The sequence below is a fragment of the Molothrus ater genome, chromosome Z, assembly GCF_012460135.2.
Source record: "Molothrus ater isolate BHLD 08-10-18 breed brown headed cowbird chromosome Z, BPBGC_Mater_1.1, whole genome shotgun sequence".
In the NCBI taxonomy this organism is placed as follows: domain Eukaryota; kingdom Metazoa; phylum Chordata; class Aves; order Passeriformes; family Icteridae; genus Molothrus; species Molothrus ater.
The window spans coordinates 35,952,373-35,979,727 of record NC_050511.2 but is presented as its reverse complement, the minus strand read 5'-3'; positions in this window follow the sequence as shown (position 1 = coordinate 35,979,727).

Genomic DNA, 27,355 nt, shown 5'->3' with positions numbered 1-27,355 from the left:
AAACTAGTCACCATATGACAAATGCAACGCCATTACAGAGAAAAATGGCAAGGTCTGTACTAAAATTTTGGCTATCTCTACTTTCCAGAGATGTAATAATCCCTTAACTTTTGCATAAGCCACACTTGCTACTTCAGTAGTTAAATATACATAAAATTGTGACTAATATTCTTCTTCTCTCTTGATTGTGCCTGTTGATTTAACTACTTGATCTCTTGACATTATTGGTCACAGAGGAAAAAAAAAAATAAATTTCAATACTGATTTTAGTTACGCATTAAAAAATACCTCTTTCCTCAGTCATCAAATTTTAACATTCACCTATGCTCTAACCTAATATTTTACAAAGAAAGGGAATCTGAGATATGGCGCTGATTTACTCTGTCCAGAGGAGAACTTATTGTAATTAGAAATCATTCTACAGAGAAACATTTAGTCATGTGGTGTTGTTAACCTGTTTACCCATGACTAACTCATTAAAATCAGTTTTCTAGCGTTAAATTTTCCTTACACCTTTAAAATATATGTATAATCTTACTGTGTTCTACCTCTTTCTTAATCCTGCCACTGGGTGTACTAGAATCACATGGTTTAGGCACAATTAGAGGGTGACTCAGAGAGGAAGAACATTAATCAGATTCACAAATTTATAGAGATTCCTTTTTTAATATAGGTATAGAAGTAGATTAATAATCCTCACAATCAGTAGTTTTTTTCATTAGTCTATACATTTACAGCCAGGCATAAGCATAATTCTGCTGCTGATACATCTCTAGTTATTACTAGGTTTGCAATTCAATTACCCGAAGAGCCTCAAGTACCATTGATTATTCATGGGATTCTTGGGTTGGGCTGGCTACAAAACTACTCATTAATCCCTTGAGTGCCCCTGGGCAGTCAGTACGCATCTAGCATAGCAAATCTGCCACAGCTGCAGAATATAACAGGCTTTGGATAGTGGAGGGGTGGGAGTGAGGGCAGGGCTCTCGCCAGGTCACAGGCACCCATGGCTGGTACTCTCCAGCATAACAATACTGCTCAAAGCCACGTAGCTGTGGGCCTTCTGAAAACAAAGTACCTGAATGCGACCTTGGCCAAAACCAGGCGGCTCAGCAGACAGCCACACAATTCTGTGTGACTTATTGAGGAAATGGAGGAAAAAAATTCCTCTCTCTTATGGTTTGCATTTACTGCACTGAATAAGTTGTTTTTTCAATCAAACATACATCTGTAAGGGGAGAGCTGCCAGTTTGCCAAGGGACAGGATTTGAGTGCTTGAGGTGCTTATCCTCATTCAGCCTTCTTGGAGATCAGTAATGCCTGCTTCCTTTGCAGGTGGTCCATGAAATATTAGGAAGTACCAAGACAGTGCCTGAAGAGCAGGACATACTGTTTCTTACTGGCTAGAGCCTTAGGTTCATTTTTTGGAGTCATTGAGTAACAGTGAGGATAAAAGAAGCATGATGTTCTTGTGCCCCTGAAGTACCTAGCCTGACAACGGCCATAATCTTCATACTTCACACGTTAACTTCACACATGTTAACTTCACACATTTTATTGCCACAATTAACTATGCTTATTGCTGGTTTTGAGGCGTTATCAAGGTAATTCAGCAACATTTTGAAGGTAGTTCCTGTTTAAATTACCCTTATGTTGCCTAGCACTCGTAAATTTACGTGTGTCAGACCAGTACAAAGTCTGTGATTGCAGGGAATTCATGTCCAAATCAGATTAACCACAACAGTCAATGAAAAGTCTGCACTGAAAATTTACTGCTTCCAAATACAATCACACTGCAGTTGGGTGCAGAAAATACTAAGGAGATTACATTTCTGGTCAGGCTTTAAAGGTTCATTTCAAGATCAGCAGTGTTCTTCTTATGAGTACTTGGGTATTTGTGAAATGCTTACAAACAACCTTAAAAATTCTTAAGCACTATAAGGCAGGAAAAAAAACCCCAACAAAACAAATGAAGCATGTCTTTGCAATTGGGGTGGAAATCTTCTGTTTACTAATAATTCCATTCTTATTTATCCAGTTGCTAATGTCCAATGGACCTATTTAGGTGTTTAATGTTATGCCTATGTCTAACTGCCTTGTCTAAGCAGAGCCAAAATGTTGACTGAAGAATCAAGATCTAGGATAGTCCCCCTGGGTACCTGTGACCTTTAGATGGCACTTATGCAATTCAAGCAGCAGCATTTGTTTCTCCTGGAAGAGTAAAATCCAGGTATTCAAACAAAAAGAAAAGTGCAAATGCAAAGTAAAAAACTAAAACCTCTCTAGATATTCATGAGATTATGATAAATATAGTTAGTGTATTTCAAGCTTTGATTTTTAAAGGTCTAATAATGCTTATTTAAGTAAGGCTGGGATCTATCAATTATGTAAATACGACTGGAAGACAAAACAGGTCTGTCCATAAGAAGTTGTATTATTGATATTAAATTCTGATTACAGTTATTCATTAACAAATTATGACTTTGTAGAGAAGTTATAAAGAACTTGAGTAGATATTGAAAAGTTGTGAAATAGCAGGTGAGTGCTGCTGAGTCTGAAAAGTAGCAATGTCTTATAAATGCCTTTGTTGAGAAATCTTCAAAATCCGAGGAAGAAACAGCCTCTTACAATCCAATACAGAGGGGTTTTATAATTTATGAAGTTGTTTAAGGCAAGCTGAAGTATATTTGGAGATAAAAGAGACTTTGTATCTTCATGCTTAACTTACTATGGGACCTTCTTATCTCCTGTACCACACAGGTATGATTTTAATGGTGTACATCGGGCTAAACACCACACTTCTCATATGGGCTGATAACCAAAATGAATATGTGTTAGAGATTTCTAAAAATTAATTGAGGATTTGAAAGCACATCTCAAGAGAAATAATCTTCAATTTTGACAATTAGTTTTGCCAGAATCATTGGGACCTAGCACGTCAGTCAATCAGACAGAATGGCTGAATCAACCAGTGCTTCAATTCCTTCTTGTCCTGAGCATTGTATATCTATTCCAAGTTCTAGTTAGTCTTGAGGACCTGATTCAGAGGAATTTGCTATCTCCATCCAGCAGGTTCACTGGACTGGGTATTTCAACTGTCAACCTCAATTTTTACCTGTCAATTACCTGTATGTAATGTGACAATCTAGGTCTAGCTTTGAAATATGGCTAGAAATTTGGTTTTGGAAGTTTTACCATTTTCTGGCATAGCTTTTTGTTCAGTTTTTTGGGTGGTTTTGTTTGTTTCTTTGTTTTTAATTTAGAAGAGCTGACTTTCAGTAAGTTTGGACCTTGTTCTCTTACAAGGAACTTAAATTTTAAAATCTCAGACAAGCTCTGGTCAAGTGCAGTGTTTTATGTGGTATTTCTGCAACTGAATGTGGAAAATCCAGTAGTGTGCTGAAAATAATCTGTATGATTAAATACTAAAAAAGACCTAGTAGAGCTAGCTGACTGTATGACATGTAATATAAATAGTAATTTTAAAGGGAGTTTAGGGGGACAGAAGCATGTCTTTCAGCTGGTGTGATTAATGGGGAGGATGGCTCTGCTGCTGAAAAGCTTGTTTTTATGTTTTAGCTCTGCTCTTCTGTCTTGATGATTTTTTGCCTCAGGGTAGCTTCAAAATAATTTTGAGAGAGTTCACTGGTCTCACTGTCAAGTCACTGCTGCAGGCTAGACTGGAAATAAAATATCATTGTTTCATTCTCCCATTTTACTCCTTTCGAATGCTTAGAAAAGCAGCTCTTGCTTCCTGTTAAAACTTGACTCATCACAGCGCTGTGCAGCTAGTTCTTGTTTAATAATCTTGTTTAGCAGATCTGTGAATGTGTAAGAGAGGATACTGTGCAGTGAATATGGCATACAGTTACAGTGCAGGTTACTGTCTTCTTTCAGAGTCAAGGTGGAGAAGGGTTCCACTCTTTTAATTCCATGGTTTGTTTCCAACCCTTGAAAGACACAAAACACTGACATGATGCGTTTGGGAGTAAAAATGTTTGGCATTTCACTCCCAATGGGAGTGAATGCTGGGCAATCTCTTCCCATCTTATCTGGAAGCACACATCTCAAAAGGCAAAATCCATCACTCCAGCAGAATTATGTCATTATGTTATAAGTAAAAAATATTGTCATTATGTTATAAGTGAAAAATCTGCCAATTTTTTTGGGAAAAAAAAAAAAAGGTTGCAGAGTGAAACCAGTTAAACCAGTTGCTGACAAGGTGAAGTTCTACCTGTTTGTTATTGTAATCACGGTTGTTTTCGTTAATTGCTCCTTTTGTATCGGTAAGGCCCTGCCTGGGGCTAGGTTGATGGCCCTTCTCCCCGGATGGTGAGAGGAGGGGACATGGGGGGGGGAGCATCAGAGAGAATGCAAAATAACCTCGGGACCAGCATGCCATGGGAATCTAGCCCACCAAACTTACTGAAAGGACCCTGAAAACAACGATCCAACACAGAATTAAGAGATCAGAGTGATGTCTGGACGTGAGGAACAAAGTATGAGCCTGCAGAGATGCTGAAAAACCTTTGTTGCCCCTTGCCCTGACCACACACCTCAGTTGGAACCAGTACCAAGAGCCCAGAAAACTCTGCATTGGAACATCGGGTATAACTCCACTGCCTCGGTGAGGTGGGCAGTCCCAGCTGTGCCCTTGAGTGGACAGAGCTGCACGATTTCTTTTCCTCTGGGTCGCCCTGATACTGATGACAAACAAAAGCCGGGGATCCGTCAAGCCTCCCAACCTTAAGCTGGTCATTTTAAATAAAGGCATTAAAAAGGAGAAAAAGTCCCCTGCCCTGTTTTTTTTAATTAGAAAACAGATGTGAGAACATCTAAAGCAAAGAAACTTTGATTTTTCCTGTGTGTCACTGTCTACCAAAATGTGTTTGAGAGAACTTTCCTTTGACTACATGTAAAATAATAAAGGAAATTTATAGTACTCGGGACCAATTTTTCAAATATCATTCATACAATCTAAACAGTACAATTGCAATCCCTCCCTTGGTGTATTGTATTATGCAGCATTATCTAGTGTTTGCACCAAGGTCAGCAGCTTTGATTAAACTGCATTAGCAGCCCTTTTACCTGAAAATAAAATATTGCTCTTTTATCCCTCATTTTTTCACCTTTTTCCTTTCTTTTTAAATCTATCAAATAATTAAAAACCAGAAAAAAATATTTTGAATAGCTGCAAATGCAGAAAACCAGCATTGAGTTGCTGTGAAATAGCTGAAGCAACTAAGGGAAGTTTCCTTCAGGGTGATTTATGGGGCAAGAAATACTGGATTTTGTTAAAGCGGACCTAGAAATTAATTTCTGTAACTCAGGGTGTCTTTCTGGAGTTTCCTCTCCCAGACTACTTCCAGAAGCAAGGATAAACATCTGCTGCATAGGGGATTGTGAGGTACTAGGGCAACTTCTGAGATGTTGTGGGCAAACTATTCTTTCTCACATAAAAACTAAACTATTACTGTTTTAAACTAAGGAGTTATTTATGCAGGAGAGGTTAGTGAATGACTAGCAAATTGTAGGCCACATAAAGTCCTGTCGCTTGACATTTGGGTTTGTGAATGTAGACACTGATTGTTTTATTTCGATATAAATAGCAGAGGCAGCTGGCATTATCACACAGATTTGATTGGTGTGGTGTGAAAGATAAGGTCATCCCTGACGGTGTGGGGACAGACACTCAGACAGCAAAATGCTGAGTGCTAGAGGTATAGCAAAGCACTGCTGTGATAATCCGTGGAACTTGGCATTGCCTGAAATTGTTCTGGGAAATACTGAGATCATGTGCGGACATTAAATGGGCAAAATAGATTTCATACACAGCACAGCCCACTTGCTAAGAACACCTCTTCAAGAGGAAAAATGGTTTATATTCTGTACCTGAGCCTAACCCTAAGGACCAGACAGTAATAGAACTGAATTCAAATGGATTTTTATCCTGATACCTGAAAGTGCATCTCCTTGAAAGGGTTGGAGCAGCACAACGTATTGCTGCTCCCATTCTTGCAGTTGTCCGAGGATGGGAAAGGAAACCTGTCTGTTCCCAGGGGCTCAGTGATATTGGGCTACCTGATGCATTTTTGAGCCAGATCATTTTGACACAAGATTCAGTGGAGCACAGAAGATTAACTTTCTGAAAATGAAAGATAGAAGAAGAGGAACTGCTTATCAAATATGCACATTTCAGATGGAACTTCACACTCCGTGAAAAGATTTTAGATTGCTGTAAGCTCTCTGGAGTAGTCCTGACAATGTGTTATCAGGTCATGTTTGCATGACAGTGGCAGGCCATGCAGGAAACATTAAGCCACGTGACTTCTAAGATGGAATCAATCAAGTGAACAGTACAGATACTGAAAACTACTTTCACCTTCATAAGGTCTGGTTATCTGTGCATCAGACATGAGGTTTGTCAGCCCCATTTCGGTCTGACCAAGTTCAGTGCTGCATTGAATTTTAATGAACTGATATTGTATTATGGATGAAAGATGACACCAAGATGATTTCATGAAAACCAAGTCCCCATGAAATATGAACTATTACTGCAGGCTTCACCCCTCACTTAGCTCACATAAAACGCCCATTTAAAAAGCCTTTGTCTTGTTAAGCTTTACAAGTTTGTGTAAGGCTTTCCATTATCCTTAAGCAATGTTAGAACTGTAAATGAGGGACTGACACCAACAGTTCAGAGTTTTTATGACACTAAGGTAACAAGACCATGCTAAACACAGAGAATTAATATTCCCAGAACTCTTCTTACTGTCTCACAATTATTAGCTCATAGATATTGAGTATATTCAGGAAACATGAGCAGACCCCAAGGAGAGGTGACTGTCCCTTCTGTGAAGAATGAAATCATTTTCACAGAATCACAGGAAGGGTAAGGTTGGAGGAACCACTGGAGGTCATCTATTCCATCAAACAGAGTCTCCAGGGCATGTCACTCAAGGCTGTGACATGTCCAGATGATTTTTGAATATCTCTATAGTGTTCCTTACTGCAGAATAACTGAAAACAGACATACTAGCTTTCAGTCAAAGTTTTACTCTCAGTTTTGCTTAAAAGCTGAGAAAAGAGTCAGAAATCAAATTAGATGATTGTTAACTCATCAGTTAATTTTGTGCACTCTGCTAGCAATATTAAATCGCATAGCACTACATTTTTTTAAAGGCTGATATTCCAAAGATGCTATGGGCTTTGGGGACAGCGCCAGAATAACTCTGGATGTGCTCTTCAAGATTTTGACTAGGTGGTTTTAAGCTCTTAGATAAACAGTTTGGAACATTTTATTTAGTGAAATATTTTTCTGATCATACTGGTATTTCAATTGCTTTTTAAATGTGTATTTATTCTTGAGCTCATTTTCACAAAGACTGCTATAATGGCTTTATTTGCTATAGCAGTCATTAAGTAGAAGACTGTTTGATACATCCATCTCTTTTAGGATATTAAACTTCATTTCAGTGCTCACATCCTATTGTGTGACAGTTATCCTTCCCATTAAAAAGAATTGTCAGCCTCTTATGAATGTGATGGACAACTGAACAATTACTCCTACATTTCACTCTCCCATATAAGTGCAAAGTTTACAAGCTCCTTCACTTTCTTATGCTGTTTGTTGAAAATAAGAAGCTAGAAAAAGAGGTAACAGATAATTTAAAGTACTTGAGAGAATTGAACATATAAAGAGGAACAGACATTTCAAAGACCGTTGTGTATTCTTTAATATCTGCTTATGAAATTTTGGGTTTAATTTTGAAGTCTATTTTTCCTAACTCACTTCTAAGTTTGAATAATCTGGTTTAAATATTTTTTTCCTGGTTTCATGGGGATTTCTTTTTTGTCGTTTATTTGTGGTTTCTTTTTGGTGGGTGGGGAGGATGTTTGCAGCTACTACATTGTACAGAAACACTGTGAGAAATTCACTGTATAATTCTTCTTTAAAGACATGTTCCTTCATGTTCTGCCACATGCCAGACATTGAATTTTAGCATGGCCAACTTGTTAATTTTTGATGGTTAAAGAAGTATTGTCTATTGAATATACTTTAGACTGTCCTTTTACTCTCTGAAAAGGTGTTTGAAACCTGAACATCACACATTTTAAATGTGTAAAAATTATAAAGCAAATTTGAGGCAAAGCATTATATCAATATATACATACCTATCTTTCCAGTGTTGCAGTGAATGATGACTCAAATAACCTTTTTGTCTTGTTCACATTTATAATTTTGCATGCTGAAAATGTTATCTTTGATCAGAAGTTTAAACAGTTATATGTGATTCTAAGGAGGCTTTCCCTTTGAAATAATGTTTTAAAATCCTTCATTCCATGTTCTCTAAATGTGTTTTTGCAATTAAATAAAAATGCTGCATTTGAATGTAAATTTAAAATGACCTTGGGAGGTGAAGGCAATTTAAATACTTCCCCTCCAACTATGTTTTCCTGTATGTGCGCTAAGAGTCATTAGAGAGAATCACATTGTACAGTAGTTAATAAAATAGATCCACATTTAAAAAAAACCCCAACCCTCCCACAAAATGATAAAGTAACCCTCTTAACTGCCCCCCAATAAAAATACAAACCCCAAAACAAACAAAAAATAAAACCCCCACCAGCAAAACAAACCAACTTGACATATAAGAAGAAACAGGATTAGCCTGTGGGAGGACAGGAACATCTTTCTGCATCTTGGAACTACAGCTCAAGCTAATGCTAGCTAGTGGCATTGTAATTAAGGCAGAGTGATGAATTTATTGAGTTAATTGCAGGAAGTCTGCATGTTGTGTTTGATGCAGCTGCACTTTGAATTTAAAATATATGTTTGTCATGATGATCCTGACAGAAAAAAATGCAATCGACTTCTTTTTCTTTTGCCTTTAATCACGACTCATAATGCAAAGCTTATTGAGGATTTTTATCATTAAGAAGAGCTTTGAATCAACATAACCTTATTGAATGTCTAAGGAAGGATTACATAAACCATGTTATGATTTTTCCCCTAGAGTACCAAATACATATTTTTTTTATTTCAATAACAGCCATCAATGGGAAATTTAAAGAGTATTTCCCCCTTTATTAGTATTTTTCCTTCGATTTCGTTTAAAGCCTAGTATGTATTGTAACAATATAATGCCTGTCAGTTAGCCCCTCTGCTCTAATTAACCCAAAAGAATATAAACTGTAAGTAGGAAAAAGAAAAGTGCTTGAAAGGCTTTTTTTTTTAATGAAAAAATGCTGTGAAAAATGAATTGCTAACATTCTCAGTGACATTAGTGAACAGAACTGGTTTCAGGAACTTTCCTCCTCTTCTCAGACCCATTTCCTATTAAATGGAAAAGAGGATTTAATTTGCTTATTTCTTCTTAAGAAATTTAAATACTATAGACTGTATAGGCCATCACCAATATAAAAGTGCAGAATTACATGAACCATAGAATCACAAAATTATTTGGGTTAGTAGGGGCCTTAGTCCAACCCTCCTGCTGTGCCCAGGGACATCTTTCACAAGGTCTGGGTGCTCAAAACCCTATCCCACCTGGCTATGAACACTTTGAATGACAGGGCTTCCACAACTTCTCTCAGCAAGCTTTTTCAGTCTAACCTCTTTTTCAGTCTAACCTAGTCTAAATCTACTGCTACCTTTCCTCCTACCACTATAGGTCCTGGTAAAAGTCTGGCTTTGTCTTTCCCATAGGCTGCCTTTATCTATTGAAAAGGTGCAATGTGGTCTCTACAAAGACCACAGAGCACTTCCACTCCTCAAGTCTGTCAAGGTCCCTCTGGATATGGTGTTCTTTCCCTCAAGTTCTGACCACTCAGCTCAGCGTCTTCTGCAAACTTGCTGAGGGAACAGTCAACCCCACCCACTACGTCATTTATGAAGACCTGAAATAGTACTGGACCCTTGAGGAACACTACTCCTTTTTGGTTGCCACTTTGGTTTTGAGGAAATCTTTGGACATGGCCATCCAGACAGTTTTTTATCCATCTAACAGTCAATCTGTTAAACACACGTGTCCGCATGTGAAGACCATGAATGAATTTAGAACATGAATAAATTTGGCATTCTATATTTTAGTAGAAGGCTGATTTATCAGAGCATCCCCATTAAGAGCTTCTGGTCATCTTTTTGCTCAAGTGACTTTGCAGTATGGAGAGTCAGTTATAGTGACATTAAAATTACCTGTAATGGTGGAAGGTTAACATCTTTAACATTATCATCAACATGAAATTGGGTAAAATAAATGAAGATAAACTCCTCTCTTTCTTCTCTAGGACTCAAATATGCAATCTTAAGTATGATGTCCACTCAGGGTTAAATTCTAAACAATTTTTATTGTTGGAAAGTGTGATTGTGTGTTGTTGATTATTCAGATTCTGAAAAAGGAAATGCATACACTCAAGTCTGCCAACCACACTTGGAAAGCTATCATACGGAATTAGTTAGAAGTATTTGGGTAAGCAAGGACAGTGTGTTTTGGCTTCCAATATTTGAATTTTTAGTCTTTTCTAGTGTGTTTTTCTTGTGCTTCTTGAACCATGTGGTGTTTCAGGAAATAGAGTGCTTTGTAACTACATGCAACTTTTTACTTTTTCAGCTACATTTCATTGGCTAGTACTAGATGAATCTATCTTATTGCAACTGCTTCACTAATTTTGGTAGTACACTAGTTGTGGTAGCACAGGGAATAAACTTTCCATGTCATATTTGGTTGTTTTTCCTTTTTTCTTTTTCCAAACACAGAAGTTAACTTTTAAAAATTTCTTCTATTCTTAATAGCTTCCAAAATCTACTTCTTTTTAAAGACAAATAATGTTAAGTCTCAGGAGACTACAAGCATAAGACATTTTTTTCCAAAATAAACCATTGTCTTTTTCTCATTACTTGCTCTTGGCTTAGACCATGTAATAGTGTTGTTGGTCTAACTCTCTGGCAATCTGACTTGTTTGTATGTGTGGGGCCAAGTTAATCTAGGCTTTTACTTCCTAAACTTCAAAGAAGTCCCACCAGGCATGAATCTGATGCATGTCTTCTCTTTCCAAGGCACTGAATTCATTTACTCAGTAGGAAAAGCATTCATAAAGGAATATAGACTTATTATGTAATTTCCAACAAAAGAGTAGATATTGATTTCCAAGTGCAATATAAAAGTGCACTTTTCATTCTGTATCAACATAACATTTATACAGTGTTTCTACAGCAAAAGGTCCAGTTGGATGAATTAAGTTGCATTATTTGTATGGGACAAGAGAATGATTGAAATATTGTATTATTGTAAAACTGTGGAAATTATGCAGCATCCTGTACTAACTTCTGTACTTGCAGTAGTTAAACTTCCTTTAATATCTGCAATAAAAAGTTGAAATTCTGGTGAGATTGGTTAAATAGACTAAAGATTCTTAAAATAATCCACTAGAGGCCCCTTCTGTTGTGTGGCCATGTAAGGATTTGAATTTCCCAAAAGCAGGGAATAAATTCACAGAAAGTTGATGGAGAAAGACAGAAGGCAATGGAAATGTTCCTGGAAAGAAAATCACTGCAGTTAGGAAATATTGGAAACAACAGACTCTTGTGGTCTTAGCTGAAACAATTTGGCAGTCTTGGAGGAAAAAATGTACACAGCTTATTGAGCTGAGGTGAATTGTTTTCTTTGTTAGAGGAAAAAGAAGTTGCAAAGCAGACAGGTAAGAATTAATAGAAAGTGTGTGATGCTATTAAGGGCTTGCATGCAGGTTGGGAGGCAGAATATGCACATCTTAAAAATCTGAAAAATTCTTCCTTCAAAATAGTCAAGCTGTCTCCACAATATGCAAGTATCTCCACAATATCCCATATCTCCACAATGTGTTTTGGGGTCAGTTATCTATCTGGAATGGCACTGTGGTTAGACACAGGGTAATTATAAAATTTTATTTCTAACTTCTCAATTGATTCAAGGAAATGAATTCTTCATCCTGTCCAAAGACAGATGACACTTTTCTCCTTAGTCTAAAGTAAATTGTGTGTCAAATATTATTATTATTCTACCTTTATTCACTAACATTTAGCAGATTTAACTCATTAGAAGGGAAACTTAAGGGTGTCATGCAGCTTCTAACAGAAGAAATCTGGTGGGTGAGAACAAATAACGTAAAGCAAAACTGCAGTTTAAGTGAGCCAAAATAAGTACATCTATGTTTGTTTAATGGTGAAGAGGATAGTTAAAAAAAAACCCTTTGATGCCTTTCACTCTCTTTAACATCTTAACAGATTTTTTTTCACAAAGAGTTTGTCCTTGGATAAAATTTGCCAAGAAAGCAGTTGCTAAAGTGGCTAAGCTGGGTCCGTCCCTAGGAATACAGTCTGCAACGAGCTGCCTCACTGTGGGGGGACTGCGAAGGAGAAATTGCAGCCCAGTGACCTGTCTCTCCCTCCTCTCACTGGTAACAGGGGTGGGTAATGGGGAGCTGAGGAAGCAATACTTTGCTCTCTGATGCTCTGTGTGTCTTCTGTCCTAGGAAGGATGAAACAAAGGCTTCAGGTTGCTCCCCAGCAGGTTGCTCCCCAGCATAATCACATTTTATGAATTTACAGCCTAGTACACACAGACTCCTTCTCACAATTTACAGCACACCTCACAGCCTCTGCTCTCAATGTCAAAAGGAGAGAAGCTTTAATTTACAGGGGAGTACAAGAGGTCAAATATCTTTCATATTATACCCAATCCTAGTTCCCCTCTGTTTCAGAGGGAGATGTGACCATTTGACTTCAAATTCTGAATTATTTATTGAGGGAAAATATAATATATGGATACCCAGACCCATCTCTTTATAGGTAACTTGAGTTGTTGCAGTCAGAGATATCAAAGTTGAGTTTACAGCTCACCCAGTTAAGAGATATCCTTGTATGTAGCCTGACCCCAAATTCATGGCGTAATGGATGTACTGCACCTGCTATGTTTAACACATAATGAATATGAGACAGTTTAGATATCAATTATTGCTTCCCATATTTTTAATGAGCAAAGCATTAACAAAATAAACTACTTATTTATGAATAAAAACATTAGAAGTGTTTGTAATGCATTTAAGTATAATAATAGAGATTTTTTTTTCTGAATGCTTGTTTTTCTTCCCATACTTCTAAAACTTTTATTTTTCCTTCCTGACCATCATCTTTCAGAAGTAGATCTATGACTTTATACATTCACTGGCAGCTTTGCTAACTATGTCCGTGCATTCCTTTACACCTTGCAAGACTGTAAATGTATTCCAATGCCAGGCTGTCAGAGCAAGCTGCGGATGTGGGATACTGCAAATCAGAGGTGTGGTAAGAGAGACAAGTGTGTGCAGCAGATAACTGTACTTGATTAGCTAGATTTAAATAGTGTTGGAAGAATTTGCCAGGTGAAAATAAAAATTGTCAGTTCAGTTTAATTTCATGGTGAATCAAACAAGGAAATTAGATTCTGCTACTCTACTAGTTTGACATCTACGGCAAGTGACAATTAGAGGTGATGAGAGAATTTATATTTATTTCAAACCTCTTGATTTCTTTTTTTTTTTTTTTTCTGATGGGCATGTAACTTTTATTTACCTTTGCTCAGAAATACAAGTTATTATTATTTGATTGACAAGTAGTGGATGTCAGGAATTCATTATTATATTAAGTTCATTTTGATAGAGTACTGCAGTTAAGTTTAGAGGTAACTTGAAGTCTGCATTTTATTGAAATAATTTCTTGGGATGAGGCATATCAGCCACAAGTACTCTCCAAGGAATAAAAGTGGTAATGCCTCAAACAAGGAAATATTACAGTTTAATGAAGTAAGGATGAAGGAAATGTGAAAGAAATTCCTTTTGCTATACTTGGCTACTCAGTTCAATCCTGATCTTCTTCATTACCCTTGGAAAACAAGATTAAATAACAAATCAAAACACAAACACATTCTTTAAAAGCACTCCTGAAGCTCAAATTCTAATTAAGTGAACTTCACAGTTAAATTAAGGTTCAAAGAGCATGAAAAATCAAGCATAACTGAAGCATGAAATGATTGTATATGAGGTTGTATTCACTTCCCAGCCTGTGCAGTGGAGTTTGTATCCAGGAAGGCTTAGATTTACAAGCAACACAGAAATAGCATAAGAAAATTATTTCCCACCTTATTTTGCTACTTCAGATGCAAATGCATTGTTGTCTGGCAGCTGCAGGGAAATCATCAAACAAACACAGAAAAATGGAGAAAAATAATCATTATGGCACATTCTAAAGGAAAAGCACTTCTCAAATCCTGCAGTAAGTTGCCTTATATTATAATAGGCTGTGAAGAAAAGGTATGTGTTCTTGCTGCAGTTCACCATCTGTTAAGAGAAGAAAATATTTCTCTTATTTCCTCCTTCACCTTATCTCTAGCTCTTTTAAGATTTTGTGGGCAGGAATACAGCATCTTTACCTACCACTAATTGGGAACCAAGCATTATCAGTCTTAAGCGTCCAGGGTGATTTTCTTTGGTCCCCGTTGTTCTCTTTTTCAGAAGGTAGTCTCAAACTGCCAGTTTCTATATGTAGTTAGTTTTAGCTTGTTATACACAGTTGCTCAAATACTCATGTGGCCTTGTTGTGCTGTGTGATTCTTTCATAGTTCATTTGTTTGCAGATAAAAGGAGACATGCAGGAGTTCTCTCACATGAACTATCTCCTGCCACTTTCATTCTCACTCTCAAATGCAAACTCTTCGATAGGAAGCTTCATGATTGTTGTTAAACTGGCAGTTATCTCTCCTGTCATATCCATAACTGATGTCTGGAAGGGAGCTCTTCAGGATAAACGTCCCTGGATGATGTGTTGTTTTATGTTTTTCCTTAAGGATTTCCTTTAAAAATATCTTGAAAGTGGAATTCAATTTTGAAAGTATAAGACTGAAAAAAAAATTATTTAACTGTGCTGTAATATTTTGCACAACTATCTGGAGAGGGCCCACAGGGAAGCCAGAAAGGGACTTCTCATCAGGAGCTGTAGTGACAGGACAAGGAATAATGGGTACAAATTGAAAGGGGAAATTTAGGTTAGATATTAGGAGAAACATCTTTACTGTGAGGGAGATGAGACACAGAGTGTCCAGGGAGGTTGTGGATGTCCCAGCCCTGGCCGTGTCCAAGGCCAGGTGGGATAAAGCTTTCAGTAATCTGGTTTAGTGGAAAGTGTCCCAGCCCACAGTAGGGGAAGCTGAGGCTAGATGATCTTTAAGGTCCATTCTAGCCCCTAACATTCCTTGATTCTGTAAAGGCCCCTTGGAGGTCCAACAAAATAAAAACACAGGCTGGCTTCTCTTTCACATGCACTACAGGAATTTGTGCATCCTATATGTCTGATATTACCAGTTTTTCACAGCTCTTCACTGTGGGAGACCCTAGTGTTTGTGTTAGCAAAGCAAGTTATATATATATTTCGGTTGACTTCTTGTAGGGTTATTAGGGTTATCTTTAAACTTTCCCAACCTTTTTTTTTTTTCTTTTTTTTTTTTTTTTTTTTTTAATTTGGGATTTAGGAAACAGAGTGAGCAAAATTCAAAGAAAATTTTGGGAAAAAATTGTTACATCATCAAAAAGACTTGCTTAGGTGTTTTTTGTTTATGTGGAGAGTTTCAATCTTCACTACATGTGGTTTGACAGGTAATAGGAAAGAGAAAGCTTTAGGAAAGCATATCTTTATGAAGCATATCTTCACAGTGAAGCAGTGAGACTAAAAGTTCTGTTTCAGAAGAGTCCATGTACATGAGTACATGAATGTGAATTGTTGAGATGTTCCTGAGTTGGGGATCTGCTTGCAAAAATGTGGCTTATTTGTTGAAACTACTCTCATTCATAATATTTTTAGAAATTAAACCAAACAAAGATACTACAGTAAAAGATTGGCTAATAAACGGAATTTTTTGGCTTTTTTAAAGGCTTTTAATTGGAAAACATACAGTTTTAACAACATACAGTTTTAACAATAATTTCCCTTCTCCCAGTGAAGCATAATTGGTCCTGTAAATAAGATTTCTGATTAAATACAGTTTATGAAATTATTGTTAGCTTTTTATCTCAAAATCAAGTAAGCTCTAATGTTTACCCAGAAACCAGTTTTGTAGATTTTTTATCAGTTTGGTTTGTTCCTTCTTTTACAGTGAGCTTTTAAAATCACACATAAACTTGTGAAATCCTCATAGAATTTTGTGGTTTCTGACCGAACCCAGGGTTCAAAGCTGAAATAATAAAGTCCACACAAGTAGTTGGGTTTTTTTCTTGTAATTAAAATTCAGCTAAAACCAGAACACAATTAATTTCAAAATTAATTTGAATTAATTTTAGCGTTTTATTTCAGATCAAAAATTATTTTGAAGCTGTTGCCCCAGTTACTACCAAACAATCTAGATTTCTTACAGGGGAAAGCTAAACTGTGCTCACCTCCATGCTCAGCAACATGTGCTCACCTAACATGGATGCAAAGTCCAAGTCTCTTCCTGAGACGGCCTCCAGCTGTGTGTTTTGTGAGGACATCCAGTACAGAGTAACACACTAAATTTTTTCCAGAATAAATCCCTTATGACTTGCAACAGACACAATGTCCTCAACATTAACTGCTTTGATATTATGATTGCTCCTAGTCATCCAAATTACTCAATAAATTATACATGGCTGATTATGGTAACTGAGATACATTTTGTGTAATACTCTATCAAAAAGTTAAAAAACCTCTAATGTAATAGTTAAAAGCCAGAGGTAGCCTTGATGTCCATGTCCATCTCTGGATGTCTGATACAAGACAGTAAATAGCTGCAATTAAATCTTTGCTCTAATAACTTTTACAATTTAGTTATGATACGTCATTCCTACCTGACAAAAGCCTGTTTTCAAAACTGCTTTACGTATTGTTTAAAACAGTTGCAATTAAATTTCACTGGGCTTTGAAGAAAGCTCAGAAGATTTTCTTTTATATGTAATGAAAGTCTTGCAGCAGATTTAAGTATGAATACTAGATGAGGCATCTGCTGCAAGACTTTCATTACATATAAAAGAAAATCTGGTTGAGAGCATATTGTATGTTGTGCTTTAATAAAACCTGAAATTGCTGGATGTGAAACTGGTTCATACTCAGTTCATTACACAGTTTAAAGCCAAAAAGTTTTATCAGTAAAAAAAAAAAAAAATCATTGAGCTTGACATGTCTTGTTGAAATTGTGTGCTCATCAAGTTGCTCAAGAACTCAAGAACTGCCTGGAATTCCATTATGGTGAAAGACTGAGGTCTTGGAACAAATCCTCTGGCTTTCAAGCAGGACCTGCTCCTCTGGGAACAGGGTAGAAGGGCAGACCTGGTGAACCAGGACAGTAGCACTCCTGAATGAGCAGCTGGGGAGATGTGCAGTATTGGCACCTCCAGTTGCTTCTCACTAAACCTCCCCCAAATCTGTCCACCCATAGATCCTGCCAGAGAGAAGGAAGTTGGGTGTCTGCATCATCTGAACAGCCCAGTAGAGTTCACATGAAAACCTTCAGTATTCCTCAGCGGAATTTTGCCATTATGTATAAATCAAAAACTCAGGGTTAGATTAAATAACCCAGTATTTCTTCTTGCATAGAACCTAATTTTATTTAAGTGAAATTCACATTCAAAACACTTTAAAAGTACTAAATTTCTTCAAAGAGGAAAATAAAATGGAAAATTTGCTTTTTCACTAGTTCAAGGATTAATATATTAAAAAAAGAGAGTTATATAGATACAAGTGTGTATATAGACATAGTCTGGCACTTATTGGATATTAACAACAAAAACAAAAGAGCAGCAAAGCATTAGATCCAATTTGTGAGTGTTAGATAGTTTCATTAACCAATGTAAGAACAAATGCAAGAACAAGATTAATTAGTGTTAGAATGGCCTTTGGAAGCGAAAACAGGAATAAAGAGGCACATGACAGCCATATAGCCCTGCAGAAAGGCAGAGATGGAACACTGGGAGTTAGGGGAAGTATTCCTGAAGATGTAAGCAGAAATTTCTCTTGTACCTCTGATTTTAGGGAAATGTAGTTATTTACATTATTACTCTGTCAATCTTATTTTCTAATGGCAACTATTAGCCAAAAATTTTACCTCAGGTTAAAACCAAATTTCCTCACTAACTTTTAGAACTTTTTAAAACATGACTGTCAGTAAGCAAAGAGTACAAAATTTTCTTCATAGAAATAAGCTTATATATTCAATGGATTTCCAATAAACATATGTGCAAGAGGTCAGTGAGATCAGCAATATTTTTCAAAACACTTGCTTGTCCTTTTTGACTTAATTCTGGAATACATTGTTCAATATCTATTATACCCTTAAGCTTGTACAATTGATTTAAATGAATGACAAAATTTCAGGATTAGGTGTCTCTAATAATTATATTTAAGCATACTAAATATCTCATGTCCCTGAAATTTAGAGAAATTTGCAAACTCATTCTAAGGCACTTCTTATATCAAAATTCAATTGTTTCAATTAAAAAACTCACCAAACCACTTTCACTCTTTTCCACTTTAGGAATAAAGTATAATATTGATTAAAAACTTGAAGAATACGTTAGTGCAAAGAAATTAGAATGTCCATTATCTTTTATTTTAATGAGAAGGCTAATTGATGTTTCAGTTATAAAAGTTGAATTGTATAAAAAAGGTGAACACTTAATGGTGGACTATTTTTTGAGAAGTCTAATAAAAAACCTGCTGGCTTTGTTCTTCAAAAAAATAGCAACATCCTTTCCTCCCCCAAATCCAACTCCGCTAAATGTGGTCTGAAATGTGGTCTCCACAAATATGCCTCACTGTACACATGCATTCATCATTAACATCAAAGGTGGTGTGCTTAGTTCAGTGCTTCTGAAACAGAACATTTTCTGTACATGTCATGATGTTCTAGAGTGGTGTGTTCAAAATGTTAATTTGAAAATAAATATAGACTGGAAATATGTGAAACTTATTCTAGTCTTATTAATAAAACACTGCAGATACACTAATTTCTAGGGTATTATTATTTAAATACTTTTTTTTTGGTGCAGTTGAAGAGGATTTGGCACATAATTTTTATATTTAGATATATCTGCTTTAATAATTTTGGTATAGTAAGTACTTGCATATTTGTGTGAGAATACAACTGCCACTCTCAGTATTTAGGCATGATTGGAAATATCATTGCAATGCGTTGCAGATAGCATAAAGCAATCATCCAAAATATTAATTATCAATTTGAAAACTATCTATCTCAGCTGTAACATAGTGCTGTGGTTCATTAACTGCATATACACTCTCCTCAGAGTACTAATGGCTACATGCAGATATTTCAAATGACTTCATAAACACATGAGCACAGACTGTTAAGCAGTGATCAATTTCTGCAAGACCATGTGATGTCCTATAATTCTTTAATGGTGCCAAAGTGATGTATAGCACGAGCACGTTCACTGGCTGATTCAGCAATATGCCCATGAGAAGTATCAGGGTTGTTCCTCTGTGGTGAGCTCTGCAGGGATTTAAATCACCTTGAAAACAAGCTATGGACAACAGACTTGCACACAAGAGTGCTCTGTTAGAAAGAGAATAGTTATTTTCTCTTAAAGGTATAACCACTCTTCTTGTAGTTTGCAGATGGAGGAAGTACAAAGACATGGCTCCCCTACACGCATGGTTGTGATGGTTCATTGTTTCATCTCAAAAATTCACTTCATACAGACCTATTCATACTACCAGAGATAGCAACCAGATTACAAGAATAATAAGTTATTGCAGGAGAAGGCAGGGAAGGTTTCAGACATTTGTGGCCTTCCTCTGTAACATCTTCCTTAAATGTTACTCCTGATCAGTGTTATTTTTATGGTTATTCAATTTAAAGTTTCAGAAATTAATATCTAATTTAAACATCATCTTTTATTTTAGCTGTTCAAGGATGCTGTGTGCTCATAGGAGCAGAAGTATCATCAGTTGTCTTGGGACCAGAGCTCCATCCATTCAGGAGAGAGATTTAGAAAATCATCAATTTTGTCTACGCCTCTGCATGGCTTTCTGCAAAGTGCTCTATTGTTTCTAATTCTAAGTACAATCACACAGATACATATCTTGTGGTTATCTGGCTTGTGTTTCTATATTGTATATCACATTTCTTTCCTCATAAAAAGCTCTTCCTGAAGATCCACTGAGATAAATGGTAAGACTTCTTCATACTTGAATTGGTCAATGAATTCTTTTTGGAAGGAAAATACTGTTTGTCTTTCAACAGTCTTTGAAGTAATGGAAAACATTGTATTCCTAGTCAGCAGCAGTCTCCAGGTCTATTTCTCCAGCTGATCCTTGCCAGATGTATTTAGTGTAGGAACAAATTTACTGGTTCAAACAAATCTTCCTTACATCTTTTTAATAAAAAAGGTATTTTCTATCAATATCTTTGTATTTTCCTATTCATGGCAAGAGACCAGATGTCAGGTAACTTGTGGAATGTGTGTCCTGTGGTCATGAGAAAAGCATGCTATATTTTAGAGAAATTATTTGGTTTTGGGCTAAATTTGATGTATTAACACTTATTGTCTAAAAATGTGCTTTTTTTTCTAACTATGTTTTAAAATTCTTTTGTTGTTTCTTTTGTGGTTTGGCTTTTTGGTTTTTTGTTTGGGTTTTTATTTGTTTGCTTTTTTATTTGTTTGGGTTTTGTTTTGTTTTGTTTTGCTTTGGTTTTGTTTTTGGAGTTTTGGTTTTTGGTTGCTTTTGTTTTGCTTTTTACCCTTTCTGGGCTAAATAGATGAAAAGAAAAATAAAGGGAATACTAACCAAAATTCATATATACTAAAAAAAATAAAGTAAAAATATTTCAAAGTAATCATGTCACTCACAAATACTTTTGAGAAATATGAAATTATTTTCTTTCAGATGTTCTGCAAGATGCACACAGCATCAGCTTCCATAATTTTTACTTTTATCTTCTTTGAATCATGAGCTTACATTATAAAGGAGCGAAAAACATAGTATGAGTTTTTTGTGAGTCATAATCATAATCCAATGTTATTTATCAATTTATTTGTTTCATTAAAAGCAATTTCAGAGCCCTAAACATTCTTAACTCCATATTTCATAGAAAGGAGAAAAAGGTGAGGGGAGAGAAGGCTTTTGAAATAAAGGATGTAAACTAAGTAGGTAAAACCAAGGAGATGAAAGAGACTCATTTTTTTACACTCATCTATTTCTAATAATGCAGTGTGTAGCTACTGCAAATTTCAGATACAGTCCTGGCTACATTGGAGATTATAGGAAAGATGCCTTTAAATTTGAAGAGCTATCACTATTGCATTACCAATCCTCTGATAAATACTACTGAACAGCCTGGGAGAGTGGGTTCTGTCTGCGTGGTCATCAGCCAACATACATTCTCCTGCGCTTCCTGCCCGACCTTCCTGAATAAATGACTCAGAGATTTATATTTTGGAAGTTTTGGCCTGTGACTGATGGTTGTGGATTCTTGTCAGGGCCATGACGTTACAGAATGGTAATGCCTTGGTTTTGGTTTGGGTGGGGTGTTAGAGGGGTGCAGGCTGTGTACCCAAATCTGTCCTCTGTTTGGTTTAAGTATAAATTCCCCTGTGACACTCTGACTGCATGTTTTAGGTGATTTTAGGTGATCCTACAGCTAAATAGCACAGAGACAATAAACTTACAGTGGTTTTGATTATATTGAATGGTTCTTTTCTTTTGAGAGATGAAAGTTTGGTCCATTTTTTCAAAATAAGTTAATGTTTGTTCTTCCCTTTTTTTAAAAATATTTTTTCAAAAGATCCACCAAAAGGCCTTGAAAAAGTCATAATCAGGAAGCATGCTATTAAACACAGCTTTCTTAACTCTGTTAAAGCTGCATTGTTGTTGTCACTATTGTTATAAAGAGGGACTTTTTGTTATAAATTTAGGGGCTTTTTTAAACAATATATCTGGAATTTAGTTTGCCAAAGATTTTAAACATTGGAGATTTACTCCCTAAAACCTATATCCCAGCCCTCCCTGTTGTCTCCAACTCATATTCTGTTATTTTAAGAAAATCACATTACGCCATTGTAATGACAGTAAAGGAAAAATATTAGTATTGCATAATGTTGAGTGGCAAAATTGCACAGTGCTATTCACATGAAAATTTTGCATTATCATTAGTCTTCCAGTATGAAATACAAAATCATTGTAGTGGAACATTTTCACAGGTACAATCTTGGTTGCTCTGAGAACAAATATCTCAATTCATTGCCAATGTTTACATTGCAGGAGGACACTATTTGCCATTGTAGCAAGCCTTTTGAAATCTATTACACTACAGGAATTTATTTGTATTATTCTCCTGAATATTATGTTTTTAAATTCTGTTCCATAAACAGATGTCACTTTGACTCTATAACACAAAAGAATTCTATGACACTTTTTGTTCATCATCAAAAAAAAACCCTCCCCACCTGCTAGCCTAGGATTAAGTCCGGATGGGGGAAATTAAAAATTAAATCTGTTCTGTATGACACTTGCACATGGCACATCCTGGTGCCTGTCACAGTATGAGAAATCTAGAATAATAGAAAAAAGTTAAATGATAAAATAAAAATAAATATGTAGAGTATGAGGAGTGTTGTTTCATCAACTGTTCTGCATATATGCAGGCATAAATGATTATCACTATCAATACAGCAGTAATTTGTCAATTTACTTGAATTTCCTGACTTCACTTGCATTTTCCTATCTGAAATTGTGATTGGTGCTTGGTGCTTTAGCTTGTTTCCCAGAGAAGTCATAAAAACATAGAGTAAATGTTTTCATCAGTTAGTGGGCCCACTGAAAATATTTTTACATGCAGAACAGGGCTTTTTGTCATTCCTACAGATCTTAACAACTGCTTTCAGTGTTATAAACCAGTTATTGATTTGCTCAATGGCCTCTAGTGAAACGGTTTGATTTTCCCCAGTCATGACATAGGTTGCATGCCTAAGCTGTAAAATTATCATCACAACTTATATGGGGACAGAAGTGACACAGACAGGGGGGTGGGGAATGAGGGTTGCAGTCAGTTCACCTCATGTTGTCTCTGCTTCTTCTTTCTCATTAAGTGGACGACATCTCACACTCCTCTCATGCTCCAGCATGAGGTCGCTTTCACGGGAGACTATCCCACACAAACCTCTCCAGCATGTGTCCTTCTCCCCACAGGCTGCAGCTCTTCACAAATTGCTCCAGTATGGGTCCCTTCCACAATTGGTGCAGTCCTTCAGGAGCAGACTGCTTCCAGCATGCTTCCCTCACAGGGTCACAAGTCCTGCCAGCAAACCTGCTGCAGCACAGGATCCTCGTTTCATGGGTCTGCAGGTCCTGCAACGCTCTGACACCCACAGGGTTACCCACATGGGACACCCACAGGGTTACCCACATGGGACACCCACAGGGTTACTGTCTCCTCGGGTCACACCCACCTGCTCTGGAATGGGATTGGTTTTCCCTTGCCACAGCTGGGTATCTGACCCACCTTGGGCCTCTGTGAGGGGACAGCCTGTCTTACCACAGTCCTGACCATGGGCTGCAGGGGAATCTCTGCTCCAGTGCCTTGAGCACCTCCTCCTTAATGTCTGCAGAACTGTTTCTTTCACATAATGTCAGTTCCCTCTTCTCTGGCTGCAATTGCTTCTGTGCAATAATTTTTTCCTTCTCAAATCTGTTATGCCAGAGGCATTATCACCATCACTGATGGGCCCAGCCATGGCCAGTGCAGGGTTTGCTGTTGAGCTTGCTGGCACTGGCTTTGTTGGGCATGGGGAAAGCTTCTGGCAGCTTCTCAAAGAAACCACTCCTGTAACTCTGCCCACTATCAAACCCTTGACTTGTAAACCAAATACACTGCCTCAAAACTTAGTATATTAATTTTCCAGAACAATCTTCTTTGCATTACAATGAATAAAACAAAACAATAATAGAAATAAACTAATTTAGTATTAATGCATTCTGATTGTTACTTCACAATATTGTCCCTGACAAGTTTTCGCACTTATTCTGAGGTCAGGGGAATGCCCACAGTTTAGTTTTCACTGCTTACTCTCAGCTTCTCAATTCTGCTTTGAATCAGATCAGAAGGGGACTGTCTCAAGTGATCTAGTGTATATTGTTGACCCTGGCTGGATGCTAGGCACTCCCCAAAGCCTCTCTATCACTCCCCTCTGCAGCTGTTCAGGGGAGAGAGAATACAACAAAGTATTCATGAGTTGAGATAAAGACCAGGAGAGATCACTCACCTTGTAGTGTCACAGGCAAAACAGGCTGGAATTAGAGATAGTAATTGAATTTATTGCTAACAAAATCAGAGTAGGATAATGAGAAATAATAAAAACCTTCAAAATATCTTCTCCCTGCCTGCCTGCCCCCCTTCCCAGCTCTACCTCCTCCCCCAGTGGCAGAGGGAGACAGGAAATGGGGGTTATGGTCAGTTCATCACATATTTATCCTGCTACTCAGGGAGAGGAGCTGCTCCCCTGCTTCACCATGGGGTCCCTTCCATGGGAGACAGTTCTCCATGAACTTCTCCAACATCTCAGTCCATCTCACGAGCAGCAGCTCTCAGTGAACTGCTGCAATGTGAGTCAAATGATGGGCAATTCTTCCAAAACTGCTGCAGAGTGAGTCACTCTTCCACAGGGTGCAGTTCTCCACGGATAGGTTGCTCCAGTGTGTGCTCCTCTTTCCATAGGGTCACAGCCTCCTCTCAGGCTTCCACCTGCTTGGATGTGGGTCTCCTCCATGTGCTGCAGGTGGATCTCTGTATCCCCATGGACTTCCATGCGCTGCAGGGCACAGCTGCCTCACCATGGTTTTGCACCAGGGGCTACAGGAGCATCTCAGGTCGGGTGCCTGGAGCACCTTCTCCTTCTTCTTCATCGACCTCAGTGTCTGCAGAATTGTTCCTATCAGATGTTCTCACCCCACTGCTCTGGCCTCAATTACAATTGTGCAATAATTTTTTTTTTCCTTCTTCTTAAATATCTTATCACAGCAGTGTTACCACTGTTTCTAGTTGTCCCAGCCTTAATCAGCACTACATTTGTCTTGGAGCCAGCTGGGATTGGCTCTGACCGACTTTAAGGAATCTCCCAGCAGCTTTTCATAGAAGCCAGCCCTGTAGGCCCATCTGCTACCAAAGTTTGCCATGCAAACCTAATAATTTTTCATGCTTATTCTAAGGTCAAGGGACTGCTCATAGTTTGGTTTTCACTGCCTACTCTCAGCTTCCTGATTCTGATCTGAATCAGATCTGAAGGCGATTGTGTCTAGTCATCTAGTGAGTGGAAGTCTTGATGACACTTCTGTTTGAAAGAGTTGAACTTTATTCCAGGTGTTGTGTCTTAAAGAGAGTTTGCAATATCATGTCTCTGCAAGTTTCTGAGTTTACACGGGCCTCTAAAGGGGTGCCACAATGATCCTCAGATTTTCAATATCCTTCTGCCATTGCCTTCACCTTCTTTTGTGCCATAAGGAGAAAGTGTACTGAGAAGCATCTCAAATACACACTTAAATATTACTTGCTTTTCCTTTGCTGTCATGTCTAAGGCACAGGTCCAAATGTTTACACTGGTAAATAGTTGGTGAGCAATAGTGTGTTTCTTGGCATTTATGAACACTTAAAACCTTGCTTCTCAAGCAGGACTTTGAAATTATTCCCCTGAATCGCCTTCAATAAATTCTTTCTTGTTGCATGTGTTCTTCACTCGAAACAGCCTCCAAAATAAATGTCTCACAAGCTAAATTTCTAGCCCATGAGAAGCATATGCATGGTTAAAAAAAAAGAAACAAAGAAAAATATTGAATCTAGCTAGTAATCCAACTAGTAACTTCAGAACAGGATATGCTTAGCGATTCAGAGAGTCATAAAATATACTCAATTGGTAGGGACTCACTAGGATCATTGAAGCTGAGCTCCTGGCCTTGCAGAGGACCAGCTAAGAATCACACTGTGCGTCCGTTTTCTAAATTCTTGAACTCAGTCAGGCTAGTGCTGTGATCCCTTCCCTGGGGAGCCTGTTCCAGTGCCCAACTACCCTCTAATTTCAGAACCTTTCCTGATATCCAGCCTAAACCTTCCCTGATTCAGCTTCAGGCCATTTCCTCAAGTCCATCAATGGCTACCACAGAGGGTTGTGGCCAGCCCTTCACAAGGAAGCTGCAGATTGCAATGAGGTCTCCTCTCAGTCTCCTCCTGGCTGAACAGAACAAGTGACCTGAGCCACTTCTCATACACCTTCCCGTCAAGGCGCTTCAGCATCCTTGTTGGTCTCCTCTGGATGCTCTCTAATAGTTTTATATTCGTCTTATATTGTGCTGCCCAAACCAGCCCCCAGCACTGGAGGTGAGGCTGTCCCAGCTCAGAGCAGAGCAGGACAATCCCCTCCCTTGCCCAGCTGTGATGCTGTGCCTGATGCACCCCAGGGCAGGGTTGGCCCTCCTGGCTGCCAGGGCACTGCTGACCCATGTTCAACTTGCCATCAACCAGGATCCCCAGGTTCTTTTCTGTGGGGCTGCTTTCCAGGAAATCCTTCCCAGATGCAGAATCTAGCCCCTGTCTTTGCAAACTTTTACCACAGGTACTGTGATGGGAATCTGCAGAGTGCATTAAATCAAGCATTTTAGTTGGACCTTCTTCCTAGTTTTACTTACTATCAATTTCAATTGCCAGTACAAACTAAAAAATGTGACAGTTTTTCTTGTCTCCACAGTAACAGATCCTAAATTACTGTGCAAAAAATAAAAATTAGTAAGCATTTAAAAGGGTTTAAAAATCACTCTGACTTCTTCTTCTAGTTTATCAAAATGTCATTCAATAAAACCAAAGGGAAGAACTGTGCAATAAGTTGTTATGCTCCATAAATAATTGGTAGGAATGAGAGATGATAAAAATATATGGTGAAAACTAACAGCTGGGGAACAAAAGAATCTGAAAGATGTTACTATATAATCTTAAACAATTATTGATAATTAAAATATTGCATTTAGAAAACAATTAATTCTTTGCAGAAAAAATCCTAAATGAAACTATAGTCTTTAGATTTATAAAATAAATTATATTCTGTGAATATCTTGTCTATCTGCATTCAAAATTAAAAAACAAAGCTAACTATCCTTACATGGATGAACTGTGACTTTATGAATAGCAATGGGCATATTCCTATTTGGCTGTGGAACTGATCTGAAAAATGTGTGTATGACAATAATTTATCCTAATTTGATTTATGAGTCTAACTACCCAAGAAACCACATAAGACTGGATATTTATAAATATGTGCTCCTTTACTTACAAAC